At 40.7% G+C, this 19,689-nt stretch overlaps 1 long non-coding RNA gene across 1 annotated transcript; it reads right to left on the reverse strand.

The window, feature by feature from the left end:
* Positions 1 to 10,769: 10,769 nt before the first annotated feature.
* LOC114678663 (uncharacterized) lies at positions 10,770 to 19,227 on the reverse strand. The gene is made up of 2 exons (XR_003730121.2): positions 19,120 to 19,227; positions 10,770 to 11,093 (listed from the first exon to the last, which is right to left on the reverse strand). It is a non-coding gene; the product is annotated as an uncharacterized LOC114678663 (long non-coding RNA).
* Between the last annotated feature and the right edge of the window lie 462 nt (positions 19,228 to 19,689).

Below are 19,689 nucleotides of genomic sequence, written 5' to 3' on the forward strand. Positions count from 1 at the left end.
TATCTTTTAAAGGTAGCGGAGAGTAACCATCCAGTGATCTTTCTAGACCTCATGACTGATGTTGGCTTGATGACCCAGAAGAAATGCTTTGAACCAACATTAGTTTTATGCTTAGAGCACACCCATAGGTTCTTATTATATTTGCAACTGGTTACACTTTAATCAATCCCAGGCAGCTGAAGTAAGTCACACAGTTTATGTCTCTTGCTTAACATAAGCTGAGATATATTTCCTGGAATATTATTAGTCCTGAAGTGATTTTCCAGGCAGCCAATGCCAAGTTTTATTTATTTTTAAAGAAGTCTGAATGCTATCAATATTTGGCTTTGCTAAAAAGACATTTGAAGAATTTCTTTATTTTTTTCTTTGCTTATGATTTAAATAGAGTAAAAGCTTAATATTTTAGAATAACATGATAATTTACATACAAATTAGATTGAGGTTACCTTACCAAATTCATTTGTTATGATTCAAATACATACCGTTTTAGTGGTCAAAGGTTTAGATTCTGTTCCTTCTAATTGATCAGTTGATTGCTTTGCTGGTACAGAAGCTACCTCTGCATGAGTGTCTGCATTATAGATTTCTGCAGAGGAGCAGATGAGCTGTAGATTCGGAGAGTAAGATCTGACAATTTGGCTTATAGATCTCCACCCCTCCCGCCATACCAGCTCCTTCTTTACTTTTAGGTGCACTTCAAACACAGCATAAAGATGGTTTGGAATGTAAATAAAACAGAACTTTGATGAAGGTGTTAGTGGAAAAGGCAATACTTAATAATTATCTTTAATATATTAATTATATTAAGTTATATAAGTTAATATAAGTTGTTATATAAGTTGTTATATTAATTATACTTAATAATAATAATTTGGGCATAGACTCAATGTCAATTTCCCAAAAATTGTAGCAAAATTCTACTTATTAAATGTGATCAATAATTGCCTAAAAACATTCTGTTGTACTTGGAGAATGTATCCGTCTTCTAAAATGGTGTTTTAATTTTTAGGATTGCCGTTTTAGAGAATTGAAGATCTTTCATCTTCAAGAATTTGAAATCTACCATGGTCTTCACATGTAGCAAAACACAATGGGATGTAGTCATTTGAGAGTGCTATGAAGGCAGTATATGTGTGCACAGAAGCCCAAAAGGCTAAAATTGGGTGGAAAAGGAGAGAAAGTTGTGTAAAACATGAAATCGTCATAGTTGTGTGGACAGATACTTGACCAGTGAGCCAGACACATCACCACATGACCATGACAAAGCGGCAGACATCACTCCATCCTCAGTCCCATATTTTAAGAGAGAAATAGTAATAACTGCTCCAATTTTATCTCCTGCATATTTGTTAAGGGATAATCCTACAAAACATTCACAGCAACTTGGGAGTCGTAGATGAAAGCTAACTAACTATAGAGCACTAAATGTTTAAACTCCAACCCAAAGACAAATAGACTTTGTACTTTACATTACTGTGATGTGGGATGAGAAAAGAGTTCAAGTGACATTTCAATTTATCATAGCTAATCATATGAACATTATTTTATAAATGGGGATTCTAAAGTGCTAGGTTTTAAAAAACTTTAAAGGATAATTTTAAAATACCCTCAAAAATGTATAAAGCCATGCATGCAAATCCTTAACGTCTCCCAATTTCTTACAAAATGTCAAAACCAATGCAATATGAAAAGAGATTATCAAATTTGTAAAGTATAAAGAGCATCTGGTTACGTGCCTGATACATGGAACAGCTTTGGTAGAAGACTGAGCAGGCACAACCTACTCACTATTGGGAAGCCTCTGTAGAAATAGGGGCAGTGCCTCTCAGCCCCCGAATTTCCAGGGCCCATGAGAAACTCTTGGGTCCAGGTGTCTGAGGACCGAAAACGAGCTGAGTGAGCAGAAATTCTTCTTGGTCATATTCACCCAGAGTTGGGGGAGGGTACACTCAGTCCATTACCAAAGGAGTGATGTCAATTCTTAATGTCTTCATCAATGAATGTAAGCAAACTAAAATACTAGAAATACAAAAACACTAAATACCCTATTAAAAATAGAAATATTAGGGGGGCTGTGGTGTGCACCTGTAATCCCAGCTACTCAGCATGCTGAGGCTGGATGATCTCTTGAACCTGCGAAGTGGAGGCTGCAATGAGCCTAGATCATGCCAGTGCACTCCCACCTGAATGACAGGAGTGAGACCCTATAAATTGAGAGGGAAAATAGAAAAACTTAAATCATCAAAACCACCATACTAAGCCTGCCACAAGCACAAAACAGTATGGAAGAAACAAAGCATTCTGGGAAATAAAAAGCTGACTTCCAAATTTTGAAATGTAATAGAAGTAACATACAAGCTACCACAGAAAATCTAATTAATGAATTAGAAAGTTAGTTTAAAAACCTCCTATTATTTAGAGAAGAGGTAGAAAATAGCTTTCATCTTGTGCACCAATTATTACCGATTGATAGTGGTTGCCTATGTTAAAAAAGATTCTGAGGTACTGCTTTGGTACAATTCCAATTCCATGGTTTGACTTCTAAATTTCAATTAAAAATCATTGAAAGACCATTTAATATAAAGAAAATATATTTAATATAAAGAAATTTAATTTGATATAAATTTAATATAAACAAATTAATTTAATTTATTTTATTTAATATAAAGAAAATAAAACATACATCTACTTGGAATGGACAATTTTCTTGCAAAGAAACCAGAATCAGATTGGTTTAGATGTCTGCAGTCATATTTACCTAGTTTGAAGGGAAAATGATTATGACTGTTGAGTTCAACACTCAGCTAACCCTCATACATGTGCAACAGCCAAAATAAATTAATTAAAAGTTAAATAAATAACATAGGAAATATATCATTTAATACCTCTTTTAACACACGAATTTTTTAAATTTTTTTTATTATTATACTTTAAGCTCTAGGGTACATGTGCACAACGTGCAGGTTTGTTACATATGTACACGTGCCATGTTGGTTTGCTGCACCCATTAACTTGTCATTTACATTAGGTATTTCTCCTAATGCTCTCTCTCTCCCATTCCCTCACCCCACAACAGGTCCCGGTGTGTGATGTTCCCTGCCCTGTAACACACGAATTTTTTTTTTTTTTTTTTTTTGTATTTTTTAGTAGAGATGGGGTTTCACCATGTTAGCCAGGATGGTAACACACGATTTTTTTAAGTGAACCAGGATAAAGAAATCAATAAAGAGGAAAGGATGGTACAGAAGAAAGATATCTGAGAAACGGACAACATTAAAGCATTTATTTAAACAGAAACAATTGCCATGCATGTATTTTTGAAGCTTAATGCAAATACTTTAAAAAACATTGTTGCTTTATACTTAAAATTTAAATTTGCACTGAAAATGTTGTATGACTTCACTCCAAACTCAGAAATGGTAACTGGATAAAGGAAGAAGAGTAATACTCATCCAGGAGGTATTATTTCACTCTTGATGTTAATTAAGAAATCGAGATTTGACTATATGTTCTTTCAAAATGTGAGTGTGAAATTGCAGAATGGAAAACCTTTTCAAAAAGTCCTCCAAGGAAGGCCGAGCCTCTGCTGTTAATGAAGAACCAAAATGAAGGATATGGAGTGAGGCGACAAGATGGCGACCACATATGATTTGAGTTCTAGCCGCCCAAGTCCTGATGAATTCTTTCTTTTTAGAGGTGCTTTCCGCAGGCAATTCTTGGTCAGCCTCTCGGTAAAAGAAGAAAACACCCGTGTCAGTGACCCTTCCCGTAATTCTTTCTGCTGCCTTCCTGGAATAAAACTAATCTATCGTTTTGGGGAGACTCTTTTCATGTGTTTGCTGATGTGCATTTAAAGGGTTTCCTTTAAAATTGTTTTTTTAATATGGATGTTTCAGTGACCAAAAACAGAAGAGTTCGGTTTCTACTACTGCAAAGAACATGTTCACCTTGTGGATAGCAAAATGGTTGAGCCTTTTTATACACTCCCCAAACCACCTCCAATCATTTGTGCAAATTAACACAGAGCTAAACTTGGAAACCTGATCTAATAATTCAAAGTAAAATAATTAGGAAATAAGCATGGTTGTTAATTATAAGTAAAATGAAATATTTTCATTTTAATTTAATGCAGAATTTGTTCAATAATAATGATACATATTTACAGAAACTGATTTGGAAACACAGGAATTATAAATAATGGGAAAAGAAAGTTTTCCTTTTTAATCTAATATGCTTAGTCAATATCTTAAAGGTTGGCAAAGTCAAGAGCTGCAGACCCAAGGCAGCTGGCAATCTGCCTATGGAACTTCTAGAGACAAAAGGAAATTACTTACTATTTAAACACCAACCACTGGGGCTTTGGGAAAAGAAGATTCCTGTCTCTGACTCCCTCTGGGACCTTCCTAAGCCTTCCCAGGGTGCTCAGTCAGAAAATGCACAGAGCACTGTGCACCAGGATGTTATTAAAATAATTTAAAAATGTAAGCCCCAGGGAGCTGTGAATTGGGAGAGGAGTCACACACTGATAATACATAGTTTTGTAAAGCTTAACAGAAGAAGAAAAACTGCCCTGAGAACAAAACTGACTAAAATTTCCCCTTTCAATTTTAATATTGATCAAGTAAATTTCTAAAATCTGAGAATATATGCTCAGCTAAGTGTACATTAAGTGTACATGAGGATGTGTGCACATACAGAGGCACACGGGAAATTTCCCATGCTACAGGAAGCTTGACGAGAAAAATAAGAGAATGGAAAGCGGATGAGACCATGAAACATGGCCAGTGTGGGAGAAGACGCAGTTGGACTGAACGAGACAGATACCACCTAGGCTATGGAGCTTCTGTCTTTTCTGGAGTGAGTTAGCTCTGATCTGGATTTGAACTTGCTACTCTAAGGCACCTCATATATATTTTGCTACAGTTAACTGTGCAGCCAGATGTTAATTTTTTTTCTGGTCTCACCTGAGGCGTCAAAGCTGAGAAAAACATGTCTCAATCATTCCACATTCTGAAAAGAGATGCAGAACTGTGCATATAGTCCATGTGGTGGCCCAAAACTGGTTCTGAGACTATTCACTCACCTCTGGAGTATAATAGAAAATGTTAATGATTTACAGTGAGAAAAAGGTTGAGGATTTATCAGGCAAAGTTATTGGAATGCTCTACATTCCTTTCCCACATCAAAACAAACAAGTGTCTTGGAGAGAAATAATCAGAGAGCAAAGGTGATCTGCTGGAATGAAGACTCACATCTATCTCCCTACCCTTACGCCTGCTGGGGGCTTTCTGAGCTGCAGAAGCTCCCTGGGAAGCCCTAGGGGAGTTCTCTGGGGAGAGCATTCAATGTGCGCCTCCCAGAGTTTGTAGGAGACCAACACTGACACTAGACGCTCGCCTGGGCAGGTAGGAGCAGCCCCTGCTGGCCAGCTGAGGGGAGCTCTTGTGCCAGTGGTTAGGGCATGACACTGACCTGTCCCATGGCCCAAGAAGATGCTTCCAGAAGTAGCTAGGATTGCATCATGGGGAAGGCCCTACCAAGAACCCTGCCTACCAGTGGATGCAATTCTAGCAGAAAGGAACTTTGGGGTATCCTGGAACAGAAGGCACAGGGTGCCACAATCGAGTATAGGAGCAGAGCTCAGACCTTGCCAGGGAACAGAGTGGACAGCAGGTCTGTGAGGTTTCTGTAGGTACCGTGAGAGAGAGAGACAGAGCCAACATGCCCCCACTGCTTATCAGGAACATGGCACTAACCCAGATGGCTGCTGTCTCATCAAGAAAGAGTTTCTAACCCTTTATGTCTCCCCTTTCCAAGTCCTGGCCTCCACCCAAGAGGAGGAGCGAGGAAAACCAGGCAGGCTGGCATTCTCCTGCTCCAAATTCTCAAGCTGGTGATAGCCTCTCCATAGGGAAGGATGGACGTCTTGGGTGTCATGAGAAATTGAAATAGGAAACAGTCTCAACTTTCTAAATTGCTAAAAAATGAGCATGTCCTACTGAAACTAATGGAAAAGATGGGAAACCTGTTTGACAAAGTGTTCAAGGGTGAGACGGGAGATTTGATAAGCTAAGAATGTGTCCAGAGGTGAGGCAAAAGACAGCGAAGTTAATTTTTTGCTTATGAATGGAAGTGAGATGTGCACCATGATTACCGTAATGTGGGGTAATCATTCATAAGCACATCTGCATTTGCCTTCTGTAGATTCTTAACAATTGTCCCTTCTGCACAGAGCTATAGCTGCCAGGGGTCCTGTCCTGCCTGGCTATGGCGTTAGGGTTTTAGCACTCACAGTGGAGAACACAGGAGAAGGTCATCCTTGCCCAAAGACTTGCTCCAGCCTGTTTGCTCCACATTTAGCCGGCATAAATGTATAAGAGATCAACTGGGTTGTTGACTAAGGAGGAAAATTCCTATCATAAAGAATAAAACTAGCCGGGCATGGTGGCTCATGCCTGTAATCCTAGCATTATGGGAGGCCGAGGCAGGTGGATCACTTGATGTCAGGAGTTCAAGACCTACCTGGCCAACATGGTCAAACCCCATCTCTACTAAAAATACAAAAATTAGCTGGATGTGGTGGCAGGTGCCTATAATCCCAACTACTCGGGAGGCTGAGGCACGAGAATCGCTTGAACCCGGGACGCAGAGGTTGCAGTGAGATGAGATGGCACCACTGCACTTCAGCCTGGGTGATAGAACGAGACTCAGTCTCAAAAAAATAAAAAATAAATAAATAAAACGAAAGAGTCAATACTTTAGAGCAAGTTACAGATATGGGAGTGGAAGGGGAATGTGTCAAAAACACCTTCAAGGAGTCACGTTGAATCATTGATAGTGGTAATACCATTAAGAAAATTAGAAAAAGATCTATAGAGAACCTGTCTGGAGAGGCCCCTGACAAAGCGTTGCTTATATGTGTTGACTGATGCCACAGACATCCAAGCAGATGATAGGAGCAGAAGGTTAAAGAAGTTAAAGGTAAAGGAGTAAAATCCAAGGAGAGAAAGAAATAAGCCAACACTTAACCCATTTATGAAGCCTGGGTGGGGAGAGAGAGAACTGATTCCTAAGTTTAGGTCCTGTTTGTCATTACAAAAGCTAGACTCACACCAAGTGTTATAAATATTACGAAGTAAATCCTACAGGAGCACAAATGAGGAAGTGATTCCTTCTGGGTGGGAGGCAGTCAAAATTTAGCTGACTCTTGAAGGATGAATGACAGATATGAGGACAGATTCAGGCTGAACCTCAGGAGAGAGCTTCCAGCAGAAGCTGCGATGTGATGTGATGCCAGTTGTAGAGGCAGGAAGCCCGGGGCGGCTCACGCTGCCAGCCTCTGGGGTCTGAGGAGGGCACACAGAAAAGCAACTTGGTTGCTTTTGGATAAATGTCACCAGATCAGATGGGAGACAGGGACTTGGCTCTGCTACTAATTTTTGTGAAGTAATGGATCTGTTTGTTTATGGTGCTAAGAGAGGCAGAGGGCTTTGATGAGAACTGAAGGTTTTTCGGAACGAAGCAACAAGGTGATAAGGATGATAGACGGGAAAATGAAGAAAGAGTCCTCCTCCTCTCCAGAAGGGTTTCTGTGGGAGCTCATGGCAGTGGGAGCTCATGGCAGAGTGATAATAAGAGCATAGCCAGCCCTGTGGCAAAGGGGAGGGCGAGGGAGAGGCACACAGGCTCGGGGACAGATCAATTGCCAGACGAAGGAAACAAGGTGAAACTGAAGACAGCTCCCAGTTGTTGAGCCTAAACGTCAGAATCATGGTGAGGAGCACAGATGGTTTAAGAAACAAGGAAAGACTCAATCTTGTATTGGACATGAATACAAGGCATTGCTGGGACACCTAGATGCACACCGGGAGCCAGCTGAACGAAGGTAGAGAGAAAGTTGAAACTGCACTCGAGATGGGAGAGTTGAAGCCACAGATCTTAGATGGGTGGTTCTCAGACTTCAGCCCACCGCCGCAGCACCTGGAGGGCTCCTTACAGCACAGACTGCTGGACCCACACCCAGAGCTTCTCAGCCAGCAGGGCTGGGAGGAAATTGGCACTTCCTGTGTAGGAGATACTGGTGCTGCTAGTTGTCCGGGGACCACACTTTAGAACTACTGCCTTAAAAGTCACTGAGGAGGCAGTGGCTCAAAGTGTGGTCTCTGGACAACTAGCGGGACCAGTTCTTTCTATGGGGAAGGAACTGAAAAGAACTGAAAGAAAAACAGGCCCCCGCCCTCAAGAAGGCGGGAAAAAAAGTCAGCTCTTTTCCCCTGAGAGTCTGGTTTAGTTGGCCTGGGCCCAGATGATGTCATCGGTATTTTTATTGCTCTCCAGGTGGTTCTGACATGCTTCCAGGGTTGAGAAACACTGATTAAGGAGAAGAAAAGAAAGCAATTTATTTAAAAATTTTTAAAAGAAGCAGACAAAAAGCCCACCTTTTTTTGGCACTGATCTAATTCTCTTTTCTTTCCTAAGGAAAAGCAGTTGAAACACCATTAGTTAACAGATTGCCCAATGAAGTCGATGACAACTGTGATAAGAAATTACTCACTATCACAGTGTCTCCAAGAGATGAACAGTGGATGATGCTTACAAAGCACAGATGTCCCTCTCCTCCTCAACCTTCTTTCCCCAGAAAGATGTCAACACCGTGGAGATTGTGCCATGAAGACACCTGGTGTGGCATTGCAATAGATGAAATATTAAGGGCAATTCTACAATTTTTGGAACAAATAAATGGATTTAACTTGAAGTTGAGTTTAATTTGATTTCAAGAAAGATTATATTTCTGGTCCTCCTATGATCATGTACTAAGAATTATTTAACTGCAGATACAATTCTCTTTAGAACTAGAAGGACTCATTTTAGAATTAAAATGAATGACAACCCAGACAGATAAAGTCGAGTCGTGATCATCCCACTGCGGAGGCAGAGCCAGTGCTGGCCGTCCCCCTACCACCCCAACACACTCCAGGTCTCACACATTTAATCCCTGTCTCTGCCAAGGGAGTTTTTTCTTTCCATTTATTCTTAGAAATAATTAAGGGAGTTTTAAGTTAAATACGTGCTGCCAAATTGAATCCAAGGAAACTAAAGTCAAATGCATTAGCAAACACTTAATGTCCTCTCCATTTTGACATTTCTCCCTCAATTCCGATTTCTGAGTAAGGGCTGTTCAGATGAATGAAAACATATTTTCAGAAATCTGAGCTCCTAAGACCTACAGGACTGTGAAGTCGCAGACTGTGCGCTTTCAGCAGTCAGCAACTCTGCTGGGTTGAATTGGCATGTTTCAAACTATGTATTTTTGTTAAAAAGGATGTGTAAATGCACTTATGAAATAAGTTGTACTCTTTCCTAGTAATTTATAGTTGCCTTCACAGTACCCGGTTCCCGATTTCACACCAAGCCCTGCTGAGGATATGAGAGTAATAAAAAGGGGAGCCCTAGCTCTTCTGCTCCTGCAGTGTCTTTCCTGGAAGTGGACTGCGAGAAGAGCTTCAGCCACCTTTTTCCTGCAGACAACCTCCATGAATTTGCCTTAGAAGAAGGCTTCAATTTGAAGAAAGTCAAATAAAACCAGGTAGGCTATCATTACTGTAGATGCAAAAGAAGGTGAACCTAGATTCAGATCTTAAGTCAGCCATTCTGCAGGGAACTCTTAGGTGTCCAAGTCAGAGGCTCTATTCAAACTACCTCATCAGTATTGGTACCTTAGTTGTTACAAATATACCACACTCATGCACACTGTTAATAATAAAAGGGGAACTGGAGAGGAGGGGGTGGTGTATATGAGAACTCTGTACTTTCTCTGTAATTTTTCTATAAACCTAAAATTGCTCTAAAAATAAAGTGTATTCAGAAACAACAACAACAACAAAATCATCTATCCTGAGTAAATATTACATAAGATTTATCTACGTTTTTACCTACTTCTTCAAATGTGCTGACCTTCACTGAAAATATTTTATTCATTTTGAACATTCTTGTCACTCCATCGAAACGCAGTCCTCCTGGTAATTTTGTTTTGTGCTGTATATCCAGTGTATTCTACATCGGCGAAAGCTTTAGGGTAAGTTTCCCAGCCAACCAACCCCACTAAATGCCCGCATGCTGAAAGCATAGTAAAATAGTCTCTTTAACATCACAGGTTTCAATTGCACAGGTTTTTATATGTGGATTTTTTTTTTCAATCAATATATTGGAAAAATTTTGGAGGTTTTTAACAATTTTTAAAAACTCACAAATGAATTGTGTAGCCTAGAAATATTTTTACAATTACAAAATGTTAGATATGTTATGAATGCATAAAATATACACATTAATCTACTGTTTATGTTATCAGTAAGGCTTCCAGTCAACAGTAGGCTATTAGTGATTCAGGTTTTGAGGAGTCAAAAGTTATGCATGGATTTTTTTTCTATGCAGGCGTTGGCTTCCTTAATCCCCTGCTGTTCCAGAGTGACCTGTACACATTTATTTCTCTCTCTCTCTGTCTCTCTCTCTCATACACACACACACACATCCACACACAGGCACGTCCACATTACCAGAAGCCACATCAAAGAAAATTAAATGGAAAATCTCAGCAAATGGTATGAGGTGGGACTCTAGGATATTTATTTTTAAAATAGTATTGAATGTTGTGTATATGATAATTCAAAGAATAAAATGGCTAACATAGAATGTGGAAAGTCATATTAAACGAATTCATTTCAGCCTATTGAACTGGAGTCACAAGAAGAAATTTTTAAAGACTACTCATATATGCCCCTTTTTTATTAACCCTAATATAATAGAGATAGAATTTAAATTTCTGTTAGATTCCATATTTCACAATTGATTATCAAGTCTTAGACTCCTAAGTAGGGGCTCTGTAGACTCAGCTTTCTCTTTTTTTCCAAGATGGGATTTCTCTGCTCATTAGGTCATTGTGTTTGCAATTGATCCATGGAGACAGCAATATCTGCGAAGCTTCCATGCCACGGGGCTTCCAACTTCACATGTATCCCTCAAAGGTATCCTGAAACCACCCTGTCCATCCAAGTACTCAGTTGTAGGATTCAAAAGCAAATTGCAGGGTTTGTTGCCTGGCAGAGAAGCATAGACACAAAGCATGAGAGCAAAATCTATGAGTTGACCATATCAGAAAGAGATAGTTAAGAATACCAGCTAAGAAATAGGCAATAAACTTAAACAGTAGGCTTCTGAGTAGACATAGCAAGTGCTGGGTAGAGATGACAGCTTCATGTCCTATTAGAGCTAAGTCAGAAAGCTGGGTCGAAGTGAATGTGAGGGAGCAAAGGCCATTAAAATATTTAAGGAGCAGCTCCAATATTTTTAAAACGTGAAGGAAAACTTGCAAGCAATCTCCGGGACTGGAGGGAGAGAAATGCAAAGCTCCCTGAGCCTGCTCCACAATTATCTTACGCATTCCAATAACGGACATGCTGCTGAATGTTATGACTATTTGTTTATTGTTGACTGTTCTTGGCACTGCCCAGTGTAGCCGAAGATTCCTTGCCTGCAATAAAGGCTTACTCAGACAATAAGCCAGGGAGAAAGAAAACTGTCCTTGAGAATAATGGCATTTCAGAGGGAAAGGAATTCCACCAGAGGCAAAGAAACCCCCATGCACCGCAGAATTCGAGTTCAATATCTCCTATGTCTATCTGTGAAAGCCGTCATGGAACCCCAGGGCAGGAGGGGGTGGTACACAATGGTTTGTGTTGTAATTCCCTGTTTTCAGACACATTTTTCTGAAAGCATAAACTTTGCTGGCTAGGATTGTATAAACCTAGTGGGATTTTTTACTTCTTCTTGGAAGGCATTTGTCTCCTAGCATCATAAAACTTAACAGTCTGCTTTTCATGGTAACAGTGTGGCCTTGTAGTCCCTGATCCTAAGTGTGTATGTGTATAATGTATAATTTCCCTTTGTTTCCTCTGAATTCTCCCTCTCCATCCTTTGTCAGTCTAAATGGACTTTAGTCTCTAATTTCTCTCTCTATTTTCTCCAGCAATGTACTAATTTTGCTTCTCGATTACTACTGTGCCTGGCTTTGAGGTTGCCATTTTAATTTTAGCAAATGCTTGGATTTATGAGAACCATCAAAATGGCGAGATCACTGGGCTCATTGCCCTTCCTGGGACTCTCTTTTCACTTTGGTGTTGGCTGTGTTAGTGATTTGATATCAGACCAATCCATGAACCCTTCATTTTAAACCAGGAGCCCGAGGGAAATGAATAATGCCACCAGAGAGAAATGAGAACTCCAAAGCTATTATTAAATGAAAACATACTCTCTCTGAGACCTGGCAATCTGTACTAAGACATTCAGATTGCGTATCTAAATGTTATTCAACACACTCACAGCCATAGTCCTTTGATGCCACTAAGGTGGTACTTAAAAAGGAGCAGGTTCCACGTCAGCATTCCCAGCATCATCCCAGATAATCAAGACCATGCATCCTCTTCAGGATCCTGTTTCCCTGGCTGCTTCTCACCCCTGAGCCTCACTGCCCCACTGTGCTCTTCAATACTCTTTCACTAACATGCAGAAACAATGTTTTTCTTTCCAGTGCCTTTAAAATGTGGCCAAATTCTCCACCAAACTTCAGGAATTATTCATTACCTCACGTCCTTTATCCAGAACAACAGCTGAGCATGTGTTTCAGTGAGCTGAATATTCTGGCCCAGCCCTGCTGTGTCATGCCCGAATGACGATTTTTTAAAATGCCAAAAACGAGGAAAGATAAAACACTTCTAGGGCCATTTTGAGAGCTCAGCCCTGTGACCCTTCTCAGCCTCCTCTGACCCTTCTTTCTTTCTCCCGCATGCTCTGTGCTCTGCCTGTGTCTGGTCAGCCTCCTTCTTGACACTGATGCAATTCCATGACCCAGAACATTGGCCTGGCTTCCCGCTGCACAGGACGGGAGGGGACACCTGGAAGTGCCTATAAGGTAGCTCTTCTAAGGTGGAGGGAGGTAGGAGGAAGCAAGGTAGATGGAAGAACCCCTCCCTCCCTCTCCAGAATTTTCTGAGGTGCGATGCCTCCCATCAGCTCTCCTGGAGAAGTCCTGTGGACCATAGGGCTGCCTGCTAAGAGGCTGGTGGGTCTCCTGGGAGCGCCTGGAGCAGGGGCAATGCTGGACATCACACCACTTCTACTTCACAGTGTTCTTGTCTCACCTCCCTTATCCTCCACCCTCACCACCTCATGAAGGACTGGCACCTACTTCTCACCCCAGGCTCTGCTTTGTGGAGGATGCAGGCTGGCTCAAATGTCCTTCCTGCAGGACATAAAGGTCAGCCTTGGAGAGCTCAAGGGACGTGAGCATTGAGCTGTCCAGCAATGTAGAAACATGCACACTTCTCTGAGCTTCTGAGTGTCCCGACCTGTTGTGGAGTTTGGGGTGGAAAAAGGATGACCGACGATGAGACAGGAACCTCAGAGCCTGTCAGTCACCAAGAAGGCAAGTGGACTTCTCCTCTGAGGAGCAGAGAGGAGAACCACCTGTGTGGCCTCTTTCTCAGGTTTAACTTCATTGGAATAAAAGCTGCATATGGCACTGTGTATTGATCAGGGTTCTTTAGAGGAACAGAACTAATAGGACAGATGTGTCTAAAAAGGGGAGTTTATTAAGGAATATTGATTCACACAATCACCAGGTGAGGTCCCACAATAGGCTGTCTGCAAGCTGAAGGGCAAGAAAGTCAACCCAAGTCCCAGAACCCCAAAAGTAGGGAAGCTGACAATGCAGCCTTCAGTCTGTGGTCAAAGGCCCAAGAGTCCCAAAGCTGAAGAACTTGGAGTCCCATGTTCATGGGCAGGAAGCATCCAGCACAGGAGAAAGATGTAGGCTGGGAGACTAAACCAGTCTAGTCTTTCCATGTTCTTCTGCCTACTTTTATTCTGGCCATGGTGGCAGCTGATTAGATCATGCCCACACAGATTGAAGGTGGGTCTGTCTCTCCCAGCCCACTGACTCAAATGTTTATCTCCTTTGGCAACACCCTCACAGACACCCCCAGGAAAAATACTTTACATCTTTCAATCCAATCAAGTTGATACTCAATATTAACCATCACACACTATGACATCCAAGTCTTGACCCATTGAAATTCAACCCTTTTAGACAAAAACTCACTTCCTGATTACAGCCCTTTCTTCATGCACAGCTCAGGGAACAGAGGAGGTGAGTGAGAGGGTATCTTCAGGAGGAAGATGCTCTGGCTCTAAGCTTCTTCTCTGGAGCTGGGGCTCAGTCAAAATAAAGTGGTGGTGTCGGTCCTGCTGGCTGGCTTTGTGTTCCCAAGTGTTTTACCATGTACAAAGAAACGCAGAGAGGTGTACCTATAGAACAACCCAGTCAGATTTGTTTCCAGCCTGACATCTCTGGGGACAGGCCTGCAGACTCTTTTGTACTCATTGCATTTTCCTTGTCCCCTTTATATTCCGGTGAGTCCCTCAGATCCAGATCTTTCAGGATCCAGTTCTAATGCCCTTCTGCAGACAGGGTTCTCCGACACCTTTTCTATTCTGGTGGCATTGCTGCCATCACTGTTGTGTGGATGGAGGTCCTGCCTTCTGCCTTCCGTGCTGTGTCATCCTCTTTTCTAATGTGTCATTATTGTCCCCTATCCTGCACTGTCTGAGCTTATCACTCTGGTATGGATGGAGTTTTAAACCCCTTTTGCTCCTGATGGATGTGAAGTTACTTGTGTCAAGTAAATGATCTGGATTAACTTAAGAGTTGCAGAGTTTGTATCTATTCCTGACAGTGGTGTCATCTGTCACTTTTTAATGTAGTTAAATATCTTACCCTTTTAGGGAGATGCTGAACCTAAATCCATGAATCACTGTCCATATCCACAGAGGTGCTGAGGAATCATGTTGACAGCCACACAACAGTCCTGGTGCTCAGTGAAGGGCAGCCACATGGCAGCAACTTCACAGAACATTGTAAACATAATGTCACTCAGCAGAAACAAGTTGCCTTGTTGGTGTGCAGTTCCCCATGCAATGGACTTAATTGTGTCCCCATGAAATTAATAAATTAAACCCCCAATCTCCAATGTGATGGTATTGGGAGGTGGGACACTGGGATTTAATTGTGTTTACATGGGGTCCCGAGAGTGGAATTCTGATATGTTGGATTTGTGTCCCTGCCCAAATCTTTTGTCCAATTGGAGGACAGACCTGGTGGTAGGTGATTGGATCATGGAGGCGAATTTCTCCCTCGCTATTCTCATGATAGTGAGTGAGTTCTCATGAGATCTGATGGTTTAAAACTGTGTGGCACTTCCTCCCCACTCTTTCTCTCCTGCTGCCATGTGAAGAAAGTGCTTGCTTCCCCTTCACCTTCCACCATGATTGTAAGTTTCCTGAGGCCTCCCAGTCATGCTTCCTGTTAAGCCTGCAGAACTATGAGCCCATTAAACTTTTTCCTTCACAAATTACCCAGTTTCAGGTGGTTCTTTATAGCAGTATGAGAACAGATTAAATACAGGTACCCATGACAGAATTAGTGCCCTTATAAGACGAGACTTTGGAGAGCTCACTCTGTCCCTTCCCACAAGCAAGAAAGACCCATAAGCAAGAAGGTGGCTGTTAGCAAAAGCCAGGAAGAGCCCTCACCAGAAACCAACCAAGCTGGCACCCTGATCTCAGACTTCCAGCCTCCAGAACTCTGAGAAAATGCAATTCAGTTGTTTAAGCCCACAACCTATGGGGTTTTGTTATGACTGCCAGAACTGACTAAAATACCTTGTTTCTCAGATGAGGAACTGAAGCGCCAAGAGGTTAATGAACCTCCCCTAGACATACAACCAAAGATGGAAGGGGTTGAAACTTTCATCTATTTCAGTTGACATACAACCAACCAATTAAGTTGAAGATGATAGAATCATTCAATTTCTAGATAGCCTAAATAAAATTACCTGAATTTCTAGATGACTGAGTCCCATTTATTTATAAACTTTTAAAAGAAACTTTAAAAAATTCTCAATCTCATTATTTTCTTACTTTAAAATTTTTCTCATTGAAATAATGTTAAATTTATAGAAGAGTAGCAAAGATACTACAGAGAGTTCCAAGTATCTGCCACCCAGCTACCTCTAATGTCATCAGTTTACATACGTTGGGGTTCAGAAAACAATGCCTTAAAGTACAGTGCTTTGACCTGCTGGCCTCTTCGAACTAAAGGAGCGGCCCCAGAACCAAGGTCTCTATGACCCCACGTACAAGACTCTTGTCCCTCTACCACTTCAGAAATACAGGCAAGAGGACCTTATCTGAGGTTCACTTCCTGAACTAAGGGAAGTTCCTTTGGAAGTAATGCAGTTGTCAAGAGCCTGCTTCTTATAATTTCATAAAACAACGAAGATTAACTCATGGGAGAAGAGACTAGATTGGACATCACACCCACAGCCCAGATAGACTGTCCCAGGCATTTGTCTGTTCTTCAAGCCCACTCATCTCCCCTAAAAATCATTTACTTTTCTTCTAACAGTGCCTACAGCCCCTGCTTCTGTTTCCCCTATGAAAAAGGTTATATAAGTCTTGTCGGATTGTTAGGTATTGTGATGTCTCCAAGCACCTAATAAATTTATGTCTTATCTCCTGTTAATCAGTATATTTCAGTTCATTTCTCAGACTCAAGTATCAAACCTCAACAGGGGAGACAGAGGGTTCTCTTGCCCCAACATATAATTTATTGTTGTGTATTTATCAAAAGTAAAAAAATTATATGAGTGCAGTACTAGTAACTAAATTCCAGACTTCATTCAGACTTCAGCAGTCTTTCCACAGAACACACCCTTCTGTCCAGTGCAGGATTCCATATCACCAGGGTGGTTTCCTGGGCACAAAGACCGAACAGTGCCAGGACCCGGCCAATTCTTCAAGTTGCATTTATTCACGCTACCTTCATCTCCTCTGATTGTGGCAACTTCTCAGTCTTCTTGTATTTGACAGTTTTGAAGACTGCTTGTCAGGTGTTTTGTTGAATATTCCTCAACTTGGATTTATTTAATGTCTTGTCATGATTAGACTGGAGTTACGGATTTTTTGGTAAGACGCCATAATTTTTTTTACATTGACTTCATACATGAAAACAAATTACTTAAAATTATTTTAACAAATAGAGAACTCTGGCAAAACTATCATATATCAAATGGACCCTATTCTTTGCAAAGTATGCCATTTCTGTTTTGATTGGTGAGACAATAAATATTTATGGATACATTCAGCCTCTGCTGATTTGTTTTTGTTGAACTAAATTACACATAGTATAGAATTAAACAGTTTAAAGTGTAACCATTTTAAGTGTACAGTTCAGAGGCAGTTAGTACATTTATTTATGAAGTAAATAGGCAGATAATATAGGAGAAGAATTACGTCACGATTCAAAATTAACTTTAAAGCACAATATTTAGTTGTTCATTCTTTTCTTTCCACAATGTACAAATTATGTCTCATTATCCTCAGAAAAAACTGGGCATCCATTTGCCAGTTATGTATATGTATGTGTTTGTGTACATATGCATATGTGTATATGTGTATATATGTATATACATGTGCACATATATATATACACAGGTATATATGCATACATGTATATGTATGTATGTGTGTGTGTACTTATATATGTACATATATATGATGGTCATATACACCATCAAATGAGTTGCCAGGCTGCTTGTAGAAAATGTTTTCTAGTATCCATGTGAGCCGAACTTTGGTTTATAAACTTTAGTTTGTAAAGAGAAAAAGCAATACTTATTCAAGGGGAGCAACATGAAAGCATTTGTTAAATGGCATGCTGCTTGTCCTAGGCACTTCTCTCATGAATCCTTCCACCACCCACCACACCTTTGGAACTTTCCAAATGTAAATGCATAATGTTATAGTTAATTTACTTAATTTTTCACTTTGTCTTACATGTATTAATGAAAAAAAAAAAGAGCTAAACTCTGTAAAATACTTGAAGAGGTTTATTCTGAGTAAAATATGAGTGACCCTGGCCCAGGGCACAACCTTCAGAGATCCTGAGAACACGCCAAGCTGGTCAGGTTACAGCTTGATTCTACACATTTTAGGGAGGCAGAAGTTACAGGCAAAGACATACATTGATAAGTTATTGATAAAGACATACATTGGTAAGTTTTACATTTACTTAGCCTGGAAAGGCAGAACATCTAGAAGCGAGGGGACTCATAAGTCATAGGTTGAATTTAAAGATTTTCTGATTGGCAATTGGTTGAAAGAGTTAAGCTTTGCTGAAAGCTTTGTAGTCAGCAGAAAGACATACTTGAGTTAAGATAAGGGAGGTTGTAGAAGCCAAGGTTCTTGTCATGTAAATGAAGCCTCCAGTTAGCAGACTTCAGAGACAATACACGGTAAATGTCTCTTTTCCAACCTTAAAAGGTGTCAGACTCTGTGGAAAAGATCTAGTAAGGGAAGGAGATTCTCTACAAAATGCAAATTTCCCTCACAAGAGAAGGCTATGCAGAGCCCTTCCAAAATATGTCAAAGAAATATTAATATATAGTGGAGTAAAATACTTTGATTTCCTTCAGGATCTGTTTTTTGTCATGTGATGCTATACCAGAGTCAGGATGGAATTCGAATTTGGTATCTTGTTGCTACAAAGAGTCCGTTTTATCAGTCTGAAGATCTCCATTTCAGTATTAATGCTGGTCTGTTGTGCCTAAGTTCCTAAAGGGAGGAGGGCATAATAATGCATGTCTGGCTGCCTTTTCCATCATGACCTGAACTGGTTTTTGAAGTTTCTTTGGGATTCCCTTGGCCAAGAAGGGAGGTCCGTTCAGTTGGCTGGGTGGCTTAGAATTTTAGTTTTGGTTTATGTTTGCCTAGCTAGAATACGTGAAAGTTTGCAAGCAGAAGCCACAGAAATTCACCTTTAGAATTCTAAATCAAGTATATCATTTTGTAAATAATATCTTAACAGATACTGATCCCTTGCAATGACCCTCAGGAACGTTCTCCTCTGTCTGTTAAGCCTGTGCTGTCCAGTGCTGGACTTCCCTCACAGGGAGCTGCAGATTCCCCAGCAGAATAAAGGCTAGGACTATTCTGCTCCAAGAAACTCACCTTGCTTGGTCCAATCATGCGTTTCTGGAACTTGTTTGATCACAGATATCTTGGATCAAGAAACAACTGTTAGCACGCCCTTTGGGAGGGCGTGATCCTAAAAAGTTTTCTTGTGTAGAATAGAAACTGGTTACTGATCATGATGTTTTAAAGCACCAAAATAGTTTTGTTTTTGTCTTTGTTCTTTTTCATCTGTGATAAACAACCCCCAAAAGGCATGTGAAACACAATGAAAAGGTGCTTAGCACAGCTTGGTCATGTGGAGAGCACTCAAAAGCTAACTGCAAGGGCATCCCAGGGACAAAATCAGCACTTATATCATGCAACTGTGACTTCGGTTATGTTAGCTAAAATCCTGGTTACTCACTTTTCAAGTTACCCCCAAGACAAGAGTGAGCCTTGACGGTCAGAAATGGTAGAGAGGAAATTGGGTGTTTGCCAAAAGAAATGTGCAAACATGAAACAAACACGTGCTAACTGTTAATGCTTGGATTGTCAACCTAAGGGCATTCTTTAATGCACTGAAAGGAAACCAGAGTATAAACGAGGTGATTCCCTTGCATTTCCTCA

Source organism: Macaca mulatta, chromosome 6 (assembly GCF_049350105.2).
Source record: "Macaca mulatta isolate MMU2019108-1 chromosome 6, T2T-MMU8v2.0, whole genome shotgun sequence".
NCBI lineage: Eukaryota > Metazoa > Chordata > Mammalia > Primates > Cercopithecidae > Macaca > Macaca mulatta.